Here is a 14,403-nt window from a genome sequence, read left to right on the forward strand (position 1 = left end):
ACGTAACGAGCAAATTACACGACAATAAAGTTAGTCGCGAAAATGTACTCTGCTCGAAGATTAGAAGCAGACTAAAGCAAGGACTCGCCAAAAAAATTATAAAAAATTCCAAGAAAGTATTCCTATTACAGGATTACGATGCTCATCCTCTATCGGCAACAGGAGCATCGCCCGTACCACCGTACGAGGTAACGCAATTTATCAATGAGCCAGGTATCTATTTCGATAAAATCGGGCACCTGCAGCAAACGAAGGCAACGTGGAAATTAGCGATACGCATAGACGTAACCGCATTAAACGTCAGACATCAACAGCTTCAAAGATATAATAATAATAATAATAAATGTAACATTCTGGATAACATTAGCCGAACCTCAAACATGGTTATATATTCCACTCCAAAAATATCAGAAATAATAATTCAATGTAATAAACTTCCAGAAAATAAAATTAAAATAGAAAAAACCGGAAAAATAGTATTGAGCGATAATTGTAAATTAACTACACCAAATATAATTTTAGAAACAAAAAACCAAATTTATACTAAATATAGTACAAATGTATTTACCAGAATTCAATGTAACAAATACCACAGAGAAAAGTATAACTATAAACAACAAATTAGATTCCGAAAAAGAAATAAAGTTAGAACCGGTAATCAGAGGTCCGTCAGAATTAATAAAATTAAGTTTAAGTCTAAATGAAATTTAAAAAAAAGTGGAAAATAACCAACCAAGCGTTTTTGCAAACAAGAATATCGTATATCCTGTAGGTTTCGCGACCATAATTGTAGCCATAGTAAGCATTATAATTGTAATCATTTATATAATAAAGAAAAAAAGAAATCATTACGAATTTAAAGGGTGAAACCACAGCGTACATATTAGCATAAGAATATTAGATTGTAACCTCTCAGGAAAAAGAAATACACGCAGATATAAATAACGAAAAACTTCGTATACCTCAATTTTTCTTTTTCCGCGGGGGAAGGGATGTTGTGAGCACACAACGTTATAATTATTCATTAGTGTAGTACTTAGCAACACCGAGTTGCCTCCTATAAGTAATCCGATCCTAGCGACTAAAGTCATTTCTTAAATCTGCCGAAAAAGTCGAAAAACCTGACGATTGCATCGGACGATCGATCATCCGATGCAAACTGACACCGGAACCAGGAGCGTTCAACTCCGGGACGACCGAAAGCGCTGATGCGAAGGTCAGTGCAAGGCGCTGACAACGAGAGGTCAACGCTATCTCGAGAGCCCCCGAGTTAGCAACAGAATGTCGACTCCGACATTATAAATACCGCCGAATTGTAAGATCGGAGGGGCAGTCGCTAATACAATATCTAAGCATACACGTGCGTCACAATAACTGTCGCATAATTAACCGTCATATTATTTGTCAAATTATAGTAATCGTTATAATCGTTAAGCGACTCTCAAGTATAATGCGAATATCGGGACTTAATCCTAAGTAACTGGGACAATTGTTAACTTGAACAAGAGAAATATATTCAAATTAATTCATTTAACACAGTGCGACGAGTTAATTCTTTCTCCGACCCGGAATCTCCGAATCCTGTTCTGGCCCTGAGCACCCCCTGAGAACTCCCGGTTACGGCACAACAAATGAAAGATACGAGTACTCAATTCCTATCCTGTGTTTTAATTGAAAAAAATATTTTTCTTCCTCTTTGTATTATGTTAGAATGATAAATGCAACATTGTTACATTTACTTCGCTTTGCTTTCTTCATTTGCCTCGTTATTAAACGTAAACAAACATGGGTCAACCCAATGGTTGTGTTTTAATTGAAAAAATATGTTTCTTCCTCTTTATATTATGTTAGAATGATAAATGCAACATTGTTACATTTACTTCGCTTCGCTTTCTTCATTTGTCTCGTTATTAAACGTAAACAAACATGGGTCAATCCAATGGTTGACCCATGTGTGTTTACGTTTAATAACGAGACAAATGAAGAAAATAAAGTGAAGTGAATGTGACAACGTTGCATTTATCATTCTAAGTGCGCGATACATCCACATGCATTTCACGTGAACGCAGGATAAGAAACAGGCAGCTGGCGTCTAGATATGTGAGGAAAAGAAGAAAAGTTTACGGTCGCCGTGGAATAATGTCCCCGGAGTGACAAGGTATTACTCGCACGTGGAAGTTATTCGGGCGGCGCGCCGCCACAAAACACGGGATAAGAAACTACGCATCGCGTAAGACGGCGAGAAAGAAGCTTATGCGCGCCCTTCCTCGTCCGTTCAATTCTTCAGCAGCCTCGCTACTCTGGAAGCTCGCTCGAGCTTCTCGCTCGAGTTTCTCGCTCGTTACTTTATATTCCCGAGAGCCGACGTCTCTCGCGCACCGGGAGTAATTTCTCGCCGTCGAAATACAGATGAACTCGTCATCTTTCGAGAAGAGAGAATGTCGGCGCCGATAGAACTTTTCCCCCGATGCCCGATGCACTTTTGCCATTTTTGCGAGAACGCCACCGAAAATAATACATATCCAAATAAATGCAACGACGACGTGCTTTCACGATGATCTTACAGCGAGCATGAAATGGGACGCAGAGACAAATCGGCGATGCGGCAGCGGGAATACAACGTGAGCACGCGAAATGCACATTTATTGGTCTTACGTTTTGCAAGCATACCCTGAGATAAGTAAACCATTTAAAAAAAAGAGCGGATATTACCTAGCGCATTAATTCAGCAACGCCCTGTTCAAGCAATATCCGTAATTCCTGCCAACACCTCGACCGAAAAACTCGCTAGCGCGAGTTCTGCCCCTCCCATCGCGTTAAAAGTGTAGACCCTCGAGTCTCGGGAGGATAAGCGTGAATAATTAAAATATGTAAGTGGATCACGATGACTTGCGCTATGCCCATATACGTGAGGTAGGTCATGCAATCCGAGGGTTAAATAAAGTTTCTGCGCGTCTCATAAAGAGAGAGCACAAGGGCATGCCCTGGGTGGCTCCCACACGACACGGTATAAGACACACCGAATAGATAGGTGGTTGATCCTAACAACACGCGAACGCGACGTCGCGCGTCGTCGCTCCGCGCATTTCGATTCTCTGTGGAATGGAGTCCGGGTGACTTTATGGAAGCGATCACGACGTCGCTCGCGAGCTCGTTAGGGGCCGCAACCCCCCCAAGCTCGTAATTAGAGAGCGAGGAGTGTGCACTTTGCAATTTATACGCCGACGGTCGATGGTCGTGATTGTTAACGAGGTGGAATTCATCACGCTGGCTTAACCCTTTCATTCCGACTGCGTTTATTGCGTGGTGGCGTAAAAGAGCTTAAATAAAAAAGAAAAAAAAGAGACTCAGGAAAAAAGCGTGAAATGTATACATTATTTAACATGAATACATATAAAAATGATTGTCAAGTCGCTTCTAGTCACCGGAAAATCGATGTGTATTCACCTATTTAACATTGACAAGGGGAGGGCTAATCCTTCGGGTCACCGATTTTGTCGAACATATTGCATCTGTTACACGGAGAGAATTTTCTCTTAAAATTTATCCTGAAATCATGGTAGTTGTGGGACATGTACCACCAAGAATTTTATGCGAGCTATTCTGATTAATATCTACCATAATAAAAAATATTAATATCTATTACATTAAAATATAAAATATGTTTGATTAATTTTACTAAAATATATCTAGGAAATTTCAATAATTTTTCAAAATTTACCAATCTGCTTGGTAATTTTGATCATGTTGTTTGTAAAATGTCTTTTGTATATTTTAAAAATTCCTTGGTTGCCAAGTTGTCCCAAGTTTGTAGTGAATTTAAGGGTAAAATATAACAAAAAATTCTCTCCGTGTACTTTTATACGAATATTACATTCCTGCAAAAGTTCGGCAAAATCGGTGACCCGAAGGATTAGCCCTCCCCTTGTGAGTTAAAGTAAAGTTTAAAGATCGTTTGACTGCGGTTGACCTTTTTCACTTTGAGTAGTCAACCACGCATCGATAATGCGGAATTGGCTTTCCCCTTCAAACCTTGACATTCAACTTTTAAAATTTATTCTATATAAAAATCTGTAATAATCCATTTAAAATCTCCCTTTTATATACACTTTCTAAATTCTCGCTCGTCCAATTTTCGCCTTTACGTTTTTCGATTCTCGCAATTCTCAAAGGATCGGTTTGATCAATGATTGCTGACGTGGAGATTCGACATCGATCGAACATTGCGCGTCAATTCCAACGACGCAGTTCGCTCTATCTCAGAACACCTGGATGCACGTTTCGTTATCTAATCGGGACAAACCTTTTCGTCGTCGTCGTCGTCGTCGTCGTCGTCGTCGTCGTCGTCGCCGCCATCGCAGATAGCGCGATACGGAAGGAAACGACATACATGTCGACTGTATCCGTCGCTATGTGTGTTACGTATATCATCAGGAAAATACGAACCTTTAGGCCATGCATACAATAGCAGGCAATAAATGACGAGCTGTAGGGTAGGTGGCTTAACTGACAAACTTAGAATGTATGAATCCGCCAGAAGGTTGGATTCTCATTTCGAGATAACATTGTATATAATTCCAATAAAACGTAAATTTTTTAACTGGGTAACATCGTTCAATTGTTAACTTTAATTTGTTGAAATGTAGTAATCGCATTTATGTAAAATTTGTTGTAACATTTTTTTAAATGTCAATATTACGAAACTTAATTTCTTCTTTCCTAATCGCTCCCAACTTTATACTCTCGTTAAGGAGGAAAAAACGTTAAAAAAAATTTCTTCTGCGCATGAAACGCGCTTGTCGCAAACACCTCGTAAACATCGTATCGCGCGACAAAAAAATAACGAACATTTCACGTTTCCCTTTATAGGTCGCGGGCGTATCTAGTGGCGTCGCGTCACGCGATGTTACGCAATGAAGGCTCACGATAAATTAGCCCAGTCTTAAACCATCCGAGCCGTCGGCCGTCATCGATTTCTCCGCGGAATTAACCAGAATTTAGAGCGTCAGTCGCACAAACACACCCTCCGGCCGCGGAGTTACGGAGCAAATCTTGCCGGCCGTGCTGAATAATACAATGTAAACGGAGCCGCGCGTTTCACCTAAGTTATGACGGACAATTGACGGCAGACTGCCACATTTTATGCGTTCTTCAGCGCGGTCATTTCGAGTTGTGTGTTTTACCGCGCGTGCCGACTATAGCAAATAGCAGGCCCAAGTATAGCGCCTCCCACAAGAGTAGGATTCTCATTGCTTGACTAAGCAAGCTTCTAAAAGTCTGAGTCTTTCGAATTTTTAACTCTTGAATCAACACAGTGAAGGAGATTTATCAACAACGTTGTTTGTATCAAATTAGGAATCCGATAAAACAGGAGGTAATAGAACACGTGGGTAAATGAGACAGTGATTTTGCAGATATTGCAGTGATTTGCAGATCAATAAAAGCGATAATTTAAAAGAAAGTTGGACGTTGTCCTTGATTCAATGGCCTTTCTTGCCTAAGGGATAGCTTTGGGAGATGGGGATTCCAAAGAAATGGAGATTCTTTGACTCACGTCGTTACGCTTAGCATCATGTAAATTTTGATGAACGTTTGAATCAAGCATTCAAACTATTTAGAAACCTCGCAAACTTATTTCGAAAAGCATCAAAGTTCCCGCAGCAATAAAAATTTCAAGTTGGGTCGACAATCTTGAATTCTAGCTGGAACTTCTCTGGAGTTACTCGAAAGCTAATAGGATTCAGAAACGTGTTGCGCGTCTAAGAGTTTGGCAACTCGTTGAACATGTCACGCCCTAGTCATTAAAATCTCCAAACCAGAAGTGTCCATGAACGGGAACAGATGGGAACATCTGCCAAACGTTTCATCTTATATATATTCCCCATCTTAAATCCCCAAACGATTCCGACGAGTTTTAAAAATACTATTCTTTATTTTAAATATATTATCTGGTTATTGAGACAATTAACTGTTATTATTTATCGCTAATTTACGTTTATTTTAAGAAAATCTGGAAGGAATACATCGCAAAACGTTTGGATTAAAATATCACAAAAAATACCACAAAATATACCACAAAAAACGCCACATTTAAATATCGTCGAATGACAAAACGAGAAGATCATTATTATTCATGGGTCTCCAGCCATTTCTTGCCTGGTTATTCCTGTCGACACTCATTAGCGCGTGTTTGCTTTATTCATGTGCCGTCGCCCATGATTACGATCGCAGCTTCTCGAGTTCATCCAGGCCTCGATCCAGGCCATCGCTTAACCAGCGACAATTGAATCTTCAGGGTTCGCCTCGACATGACCGCCTAGCAACGTCCCTATCTGTCGTGTTTTCAATAAATCTATGTCCCTCCATCAAGTGTATTGTATACACAATTTCACAACTTGGTTCCGATCACCGAAAATTATTCTCCGAGTTCTTGGAAAAATTTCGCGACAATAAAAAGAAGAAGGAGAATGCTCCAATTTGCACGTCGTTAATTATAAAATAAAATAAAATCCTGTTTTCTTTCCATGCTCTATCATATTTTATCCTTATTCAGTATTTCTAGACATTCCTGAGATACAGAAATAAAAAATTTGCGGAAATTCTGTTTTTCCGAATAAAAATATATATATTTTCTTAATTTCTAAACCACATTGGTGTAATTTATGCAATTTAAAACTTTGTTACAAACGCCTTCTTGAATAAAGTTAATATTTAACATTAAGTTAATATTTAGAGGTGGAAATTTTCTTCAAGGAATGTGCTATTTTAATTAAATGTATATCATATATGTATAACTTGTTAAGGTTTCAGAGCGGCTTCAGAGAAAGTATCACTTTACGGAGCATGACATCACAAAGGTGCACTTCACGCTTCATAAGTAGGGGTTCTCATCGTTAAAAAAGACAATAAAATTACAAAGGTGAAATCGTATTCAGTAGAATAACAGAAAAAACTACGCGTTATTAGCTTGCAAGCGTGCGCATTCAAAATTCATTTAATTCAGATTAATATTAGACCGATAATTTATCAAATGACTAAAAATTATTCACTCTATTCATTCTTTTATTTTAATCTAAAATTGTAATAAAATTGTAAATTTCAAGTGTTGAAAAAAATATTTAGATTTTATTATACATATTAGATTCCTAAAACGCTTATTTTTTTGTTACATTTCTTTTAGACTAAATTTTTTATATATACCAATTCGATATATTTGCCTCCATGTCAACTTTACATTTTAATTTTCTTAAATCTTCTTCAATTAAAGCGGTCAATCAAGATCGAAACCGATTATCGATTTGCTTGGCCTCGTTACCGGCCAATTTGTTTGCTAATGAGTCACACGACCGTTGCAGCCGCAAGGACTCTGGCTTCGAGACGTCCCACCGCAAGGACCAATATTCCGGGTTTGTCAATATTGACCGCAAGATCGCGTAAAAGGCCGCGCCATCGGGATTGGTCGGCCTTATTTTTCAAGCCGTTCCTCTCGAGGTTCAGTCGTATGCGCTAAAGGTTTCGTCTTGTTAACGGCGTATTCGGCGAGGGAAAGAAAGTGCGGAGGGTGAATCAAGTATAGAGCTTGCAAGGGGAAGAGCGGTCGACAGCTCGAGGGAACGAGATGACGGAGGATGGAGGACGGCTCGAGTGCTTCTCCTGAGCGCGTGAAAAAGTAGAAACTCTCGCCGACCCGGCGATCTTGACACAGGCGACATATAGGTGACGGAGTTATTTGCGCGCTTTGTACACGGGTATATCCTTTGTACACGGTAGGAATTACGAGACTTTTCGCGTGAACGTCTCCCGAAACGCGACAAATTCAACGGCTTTAAATTGTGACTGATCGTTCAACCGTGATAGTGAAACGTACGTTTCTCTCCGAGAGGAATTCTCGGAGAGATTTATCGCGATGACAACGGGAAAGCCTACTAAATCAATCACGGCAGTCACATGTTTAATACATCTCAAACATTTTATTCTACAAATAAATCCTTTCTTTTATAAAATTCTACTGATGCTTTAATTAGATTAAAATATTCAGAATTTATTTGCATTAATACGCACATGTCGGCTGAATGCCAGCATCACGTTAATGCGATGAAATTTTATGAACTCAATTCGAGCGTAATTATGAAGTGATCGAGCCACACAGAGCATAAAAGTTTGTGAAATTCAGAACGCAAAGCACCCTCTTGACCTATCAGATTTTTATATTTAATTAATAATATATGCTCGCGACCTATTTCCTCAAACAGAAATTTGACGCAACTCATTAATTTTTTTACGATTTTATAAAGAAAGGCTAATATAAGGATAATTATAATTTTAAAAATTAGTCGCTTTAATTAATGTATGTAAAAAAATTTATATTTTTTAATATTTTAATACATACAATATTAGAATAAAGTGCATTAATATATATTAAGAGCGGAAAAAATTTCGCAACCTCCAAACTTTTACGCGACTCCTCAAAGAGTTGTGATTCACAATTTGCGCATTATTAACGTATTTCGTTTAAAATTACAGGTAAAACAAATAACGTATAAACGTAATCCTGAAATTCAACCTGATGAAATCGCACGAAACATGAAATAAATCTATGTTTGTCACGCTATAAGCGGATAAAAACATTAAAAATGTATCGAGTTTTTCCAAGCTATACGGACTAATCTTCGACTTGCCGACTAAGTTGTTTGAATGCAGGTAGAATAAAGCGAAATAATCGAGCGGATTAATGCCCAAGTCGATTCTCATTTAGCCGGGAATATCCGACTCTCTAATAAGAGCCAAATGGCACACGTAGAAGACTTTTGTCAGCCGCTCTCAGCAAGCCGTTATCATTATCCTGCGGGCGAAATCTAAAGTCGTGACTGAACGTCGGGGAAATTGAATATCGCGTCGTTATTTAAGTCGTGTCAGCCGATATACGCTATTTTTAAAACTTAATCTGGCAAATGAAGACAACGAAGAATGGCGAAATTGACAAGTTTCGATTAACTTTTATATAGATATATACTATATAAGCCACTAAAACCTGAAAATATTTTAAAGTCAGCAGTTTTTGAATAAAAGTTACGATGTCAATCATCTTGGACGTTTAAGATCCTTTCAAATGCGGAAAGCTATTTAATCAACCGTATCCGCTGTTAGCCAATTAATTTACAAATCGGATTCAAGCCGAGAATTAGTATTTCAACATTTTCGTCTGGTAATGGATGCAAAATTGAATATTGCGCTCTCTTTACGCGGAGCAACCGCTCCGTACCCGTGCCTCCCAAAACCACGTCAGCCACGTCACACTATTTCGGGAGCACTCAGACGCGATGCCTTTAAATAACTATGGACGCCGACTGACGCAGGAACTGACACCGCTTAACGATAAGCGACACGTCGCGCCGTACCCGACGATTTGTTTGAAGCTTTAAACGCGACCGATTCGCGTTTATAATAATTCAGGTCTTTATCCCGTTCACCCCGGATGCAGGGAATAAGAAAAATTTTCGATCGGGGAATAAAGTTTCAGGAATTAGAGTTTCTCGAGTAGTTCCGAGCCCATGCTCTCCCTACACATCTTCAGATCTTCGTGTCACGTTGTCACGTTCCCGATTTTTCGGGAGGTCTTTAACTGCACGTTGACTGCCATATGGTGATTTCGTAATCCGTGACTTGACTTTTCAATGGCATCCCAGTGATCACTGCAATGGTGACCGGCGTTATAAAATTGTTTTAAAACGCTTGTGAAAAATAAATGCCATTTAATATAAAAGTTTAAATCATATAAATAGCTAGATAACAAAAAATGCGCAATTTAACATATGAGGATATATAGTGTTATATAACCATATTGCACAATTTTTTATCACATATGCTTATGATAATAAAAATTTTACTGCAACATATGGCGTAAGACATATAAAACTCGCTTGGGCAGACAACGTGTATTAAGTTATGAAAATCTTTTTAAACCATAGATTCTGACTCTTTTTTAAGTAGATTTTATAATTAAAAAAATTCTTGGCAAAAGAATTCCGTAGAATAAAGAATCAAGAGATACGCGTGCTTCCTTTAACAATATTTATGATCGTTTACCCGAAATGGGTGAGTTGCTCGAAGCAAACTTTAACCTACATGAAAATTTGATTAAGCCATGGACCTCACGTACTGTGATAAAGTAATTGCGTGTGCCTATTGGAGGGTGAACATAATGCATCGAGAAAACGAACGTTATCGCAACGCGTACTTCATGTGGAGCGATCGATTGCCCGGCACTTGTAACATAGTGTACACACAGCATATATGTCAGGCTTGTGCTTGACTAATTAATATACTGAGGATTTTGTTGGATCGTCGTGTCGAACCAGGTCATCTTATTCAGCGCCATTCATTCTATAATGGCGAATCTTCCGGCGGTATTTTTTCTCTGGTAGGAAGTAAAAAGAAATACATATGCAAATAGAGATTACATTTTATAATGAATTCTGCAATATATGCGCGGAATGTTTAATAAACGTAATTCAATTACTTAGAATTTTATTTTTGAAAAAGATAATCTCCTAAACAAAAGATTGTAAACATGGTAAAATTTTTCGTAATAAGAACAAATGTAAATCTTTTAAATTTTAATCGAATCTTTTATCTCATTAGAAATTATAGAATATAAGTCTGGATATTCTTATATAGTGTGCATTTGTAATTTAGTCGATTTTTCAGAAAAATATAAAGCGGTCAATTTTCATGCTCATGCTTTTCCCGTGATATCCGATTTAAGTGGTGATTTCGCGAGTAATGCTGTAAAACGAATTAGTACACATTGCGGGATCTGATTTTCGTCATTTTCATAATCAGATTTACCGCGGACAGAACAACCGTTCATCGTTCGCCAAACGCCGGGTTTATAAATAGGAGGAGGGGTGCAAAGTTCCAAGAGCGCTTTATCATCCGGATCCTGGACCGACGTGTAAAAATAGATGATCTTTCAACGGCGGCAGTGCTTTCATACGCCGTTACGACGCTTCCATCATCGGATCGCTAAACGCATCGCGCCGGAACGCCATTTTCCGCCCGCGCGGGCGCGAATGGCTACAGCCAGACGACGTATTGCGAGATGCATTTATGTTCCCTGCTTGTTTCTCTCTGCAATTCGTTGCCGCCGATAAAACTTCCGCGTCCCGAATAGTAACTTTCCCCCGATTTGTCATTTGCCGCTCTCTTGCACTTTGCCCAAGAAAGTTTCCGACAAATATAAAAATCCAAAGTTGTATGAAAATAAGATTCTATACGCATTGCAGTGTTTAAAAAAATTCTAAAAAGTTTAGAATATGAACATTTGTATGATGTTTTATGTGAAATGCGCCATTCGAAATCTATTTCGCAAATTTTATGGTATTCCTTGCTAAAAAAAAAGCACAGAAGTTAAAAGATGCTTTATAATGCGCGCACATCTTCTACCGAATGTTATATATATCCTGTTAAGATCCAATTACTTTTTTATGTCTGTTATTTCTTAGGGATAAGCCGGATAAGTGGTAGAATAAGACAAGAGTAAAAAGCAATTCAACGGTATCTCAGGAATTCTTAAGAAGTATGGAGCGAAAGAACATCGGAGAGATTTATCAGACATTTTTATTATCTAAATGTTTTCTAGTACCGGGGTATCTGTGCGACCATCCATGCGATTTATACGCACTGGGTACGCACACGCAAGTATATACACGCACGCACACGCGTTCGCATGATTGTTCGTATTTCCGAGGCAAAGGCCGAAGGGTAAATCGTAAAAAGGCATCGTGGATATGGGGGATATGGAGGATATGGAGGACGAAATGCTTGAGTCAGGGATTCGACGTTTCGCCATTTACTCGGAAAGACGTCCATCCCCTTTGAGCCCTTTAATTCCCGATAAACGTCCACCGCAATTCCGCGGCACGATCTCGCTCCTTTCCTTTCCGACAATGCACGCTCCGCGCCGGAAACATATATATTCGCGCGGGTCGCGCATTGTGCCGCGCTTTGACCGACGCTCATTTTTCCACCTCGCCGAACATATGTACGCGCGAAAATGTACCGCGGAAATAGAAAGCGAAAAGACCCTGGCGGAGGCAGGAAATTTATAGCTCTCCTTTCTACCAGTTCCGCGCACATTCCAGGCTGTGCCCGCAAAGCTTGGCCCCTTCCTCCTTCCTCGAGACAGAGATGTCTTTCTGAATATATATGCTCGTTTCTCTTCAATGAAAATTCGATTACGTGTATCAGGAGCATATGGTAAAATGGCGTGATCTATAATTCACTCAAAACATAATAAACTTGGCACGTAATACATTACGGATTCCATTACAATTTTGATAGAATAGTCATTTCTTTCAATTATTTTATCACGATTATTAATTATTATAATTTTTCAATAATTATAGTATCCGTTGCTTTCGTGATAAGATTAAGATAGAATTATTTCGGTGCTACAATTATGCAAAGCGATCCCGTATCTCTTGTTTATATAGAAAAATCGATTTAATCAAATAACACTCCACTTCCTCGCCGAATAGCTCCAACGAGGGAAAGAGTATATAGAAAGGAAGGCTGTCTGTAATTTTCCGAGCGACGATAGAAGTGCTATAAGAGGAATAACAATCAACGCATGAGAGGGAACAGAAAGTTCTTTCACGAAGCCGGATTGAATACTATAGAATTAATGTAATGAAGCGACCGACTCAATCGCCGGAGCTAAATCCAATCAAGGCTTCGTGGATCGATGGGAAAAAAGGCCTGCCGGGGTAAAGGATGGAAACCCCGGTCTCTAGCCTGCAATTGAGAATAGGCAATTGCGAGTGTATTCTGTTCGGTTCGCTGCACACAAACGCGCACCTAGTCAAAGTTTTACAAGGGGACACTTGCGACCGATAGAGCTTTTTTTTCAGCTCTCCGCGCCGCATCGCGTAATGAATCCCGCAGGTACACTGATTAACTTTCTTCGTTACACGCGGACCTTTGAAGACAGCGATTTATCTGCTTTTGTTACTCTATTTTATTTCCTTTATCGGATTGTCCTGCAATATATATACAATATATACCGGTAGAATGTCAAAGATAGTCATAGCAATTTAATGATACAATTATTTAAAGTTCAAACAATCCGTGCTTCTTATTATAAAAAAGTTTCGAAAACCTCGAATACTCAAAAGTTCAGAGATACAAAAATATTTAAAGTTAGAAAAATTTTTTGAATAAAAAAGTTTCGAAAATATCTCAAAATATCAAGAGTTCAAGATAGAAAAGCTTGTATTACGGATACTTTGTCAGCTCTAATTGTAAACTCAACTCCGAAAGAGCGAGTTTAATCAATTTAATTACAAATTATACGTATTTCGAAGAAATACTGAGGATATCGATAGAACGGTCGTTATCCTGTGGAAAAATAAAGTACAGAGAGCTCCTTCGGCAAGAACCACGACGAGCTGGAACGCCATTTGTCAATTTCCACTCGCAGGCCGATGAAAAAAGAACGCGGACGCGAAAGAAAGCGACCAATGATTTATTTCAGAAATGCACGCGAAGCCACGTTCTTTCGAGGGTGGGATTCCCGAACACTTCATTCGTAATCACCTCTTCTTTATGGTGTCTTCACTTGTTTTTGCTGAATTACTCATTTGATTCTCTCTCGACAGAAAGGTCGCAAACATCATTTTGAATATTACCGATAACATGACGTACAACTTTTTGATCGAAAATAGTATATTGTGCACCAAGGGGCGAAAATAGCGTTTTTCAGACGAGTGTAAAGTTTGCCGCCCTCGCCTTCGGCTCGGGCGGCAAATCACACGAGTCTGAAAAAGCTTTCGCCCCCTGCAGGTGCACATGATATTTTTCACAATACCTTTACCTACCGGAAAGTTCGACTTCCATGCCTAGAGAGAGGCGAGAGTGGTCAATTTCAAGCCAGGGCTTACTTTCCGCCCGCTATGCCGCCCTGGCGTAAAATTGGCCGCTTTTGCCCCTCTCTACAGGCATGGAAAGTCGAACTTTCCGTGGAGGTGTTGTGAAAAATTCGCTCCTTATACGCAGAAAAAATTATCATATATATAAAACTCGCGCATTATTTCTAAAAAAAAGTTTAAAATATATCAAATTTTTTAGTTTTATAATGTCTTTCTTGAAAAGCTTCAGTTGTCTTAAAAGTATATCTGCTTGAATTATTTATATCAGAGATTGAAATTAAAGATAATTATTTCAAAGAATTTTAAGTCTGATTAGATTATATAAATTATAAGGAATAGATTTTTATATTCTCCATTCGTAATAATGTAAAAACCTTTAGTCGAAAATCTCTGCGAAAGATTTCACGGCAATAAGGCTCAAAAAAGGATAAAAAAAAGAAAAAAGAGATAGACACAGCCGAACGAGCCCCAATGA

At 38.8% G+C, this 14,403-nt stretch overlaps 2 protein-coding genes across 3 annotated transcripts in view; both read right to left on the reverse strand.

Moving 5' to 3' along the window:
• Positions 1-14,403, reverse strand: part of Sk (small conductance calcium-activated potassium channel) — a 198,331-nt gene that overhangs the window by 150,104 nt on the left and 33,824 nt on the right. The gene's annotated exons all lie outside the window — the stretch shown is intronic.
• LOC139769935 (otoferlin) overlaps positions 1-14,403 on the reverse strand; it is a 70,163-nt gene that overhangs the window by 220 nt on the left and 55,540 nt on the right. The window lies entirely within an intron of this gene.

This window comes from Temnothorax nylanderi, unplaced genomic scaffold (assembly GCF_030848795.1).
Source record: "Temnothorax nylanderi isolate EJ_2023f unplaced genomic scaffold, tnyl_v1.0 TNYL_tig0026_pilon, whole genome shotgun sequence".
NCBI lineage: Eukaryota > Metazoa > Arthropoda > Insecta > Hymenoptera > Formicidae > Temnothorax > Temnothorax nylanderi.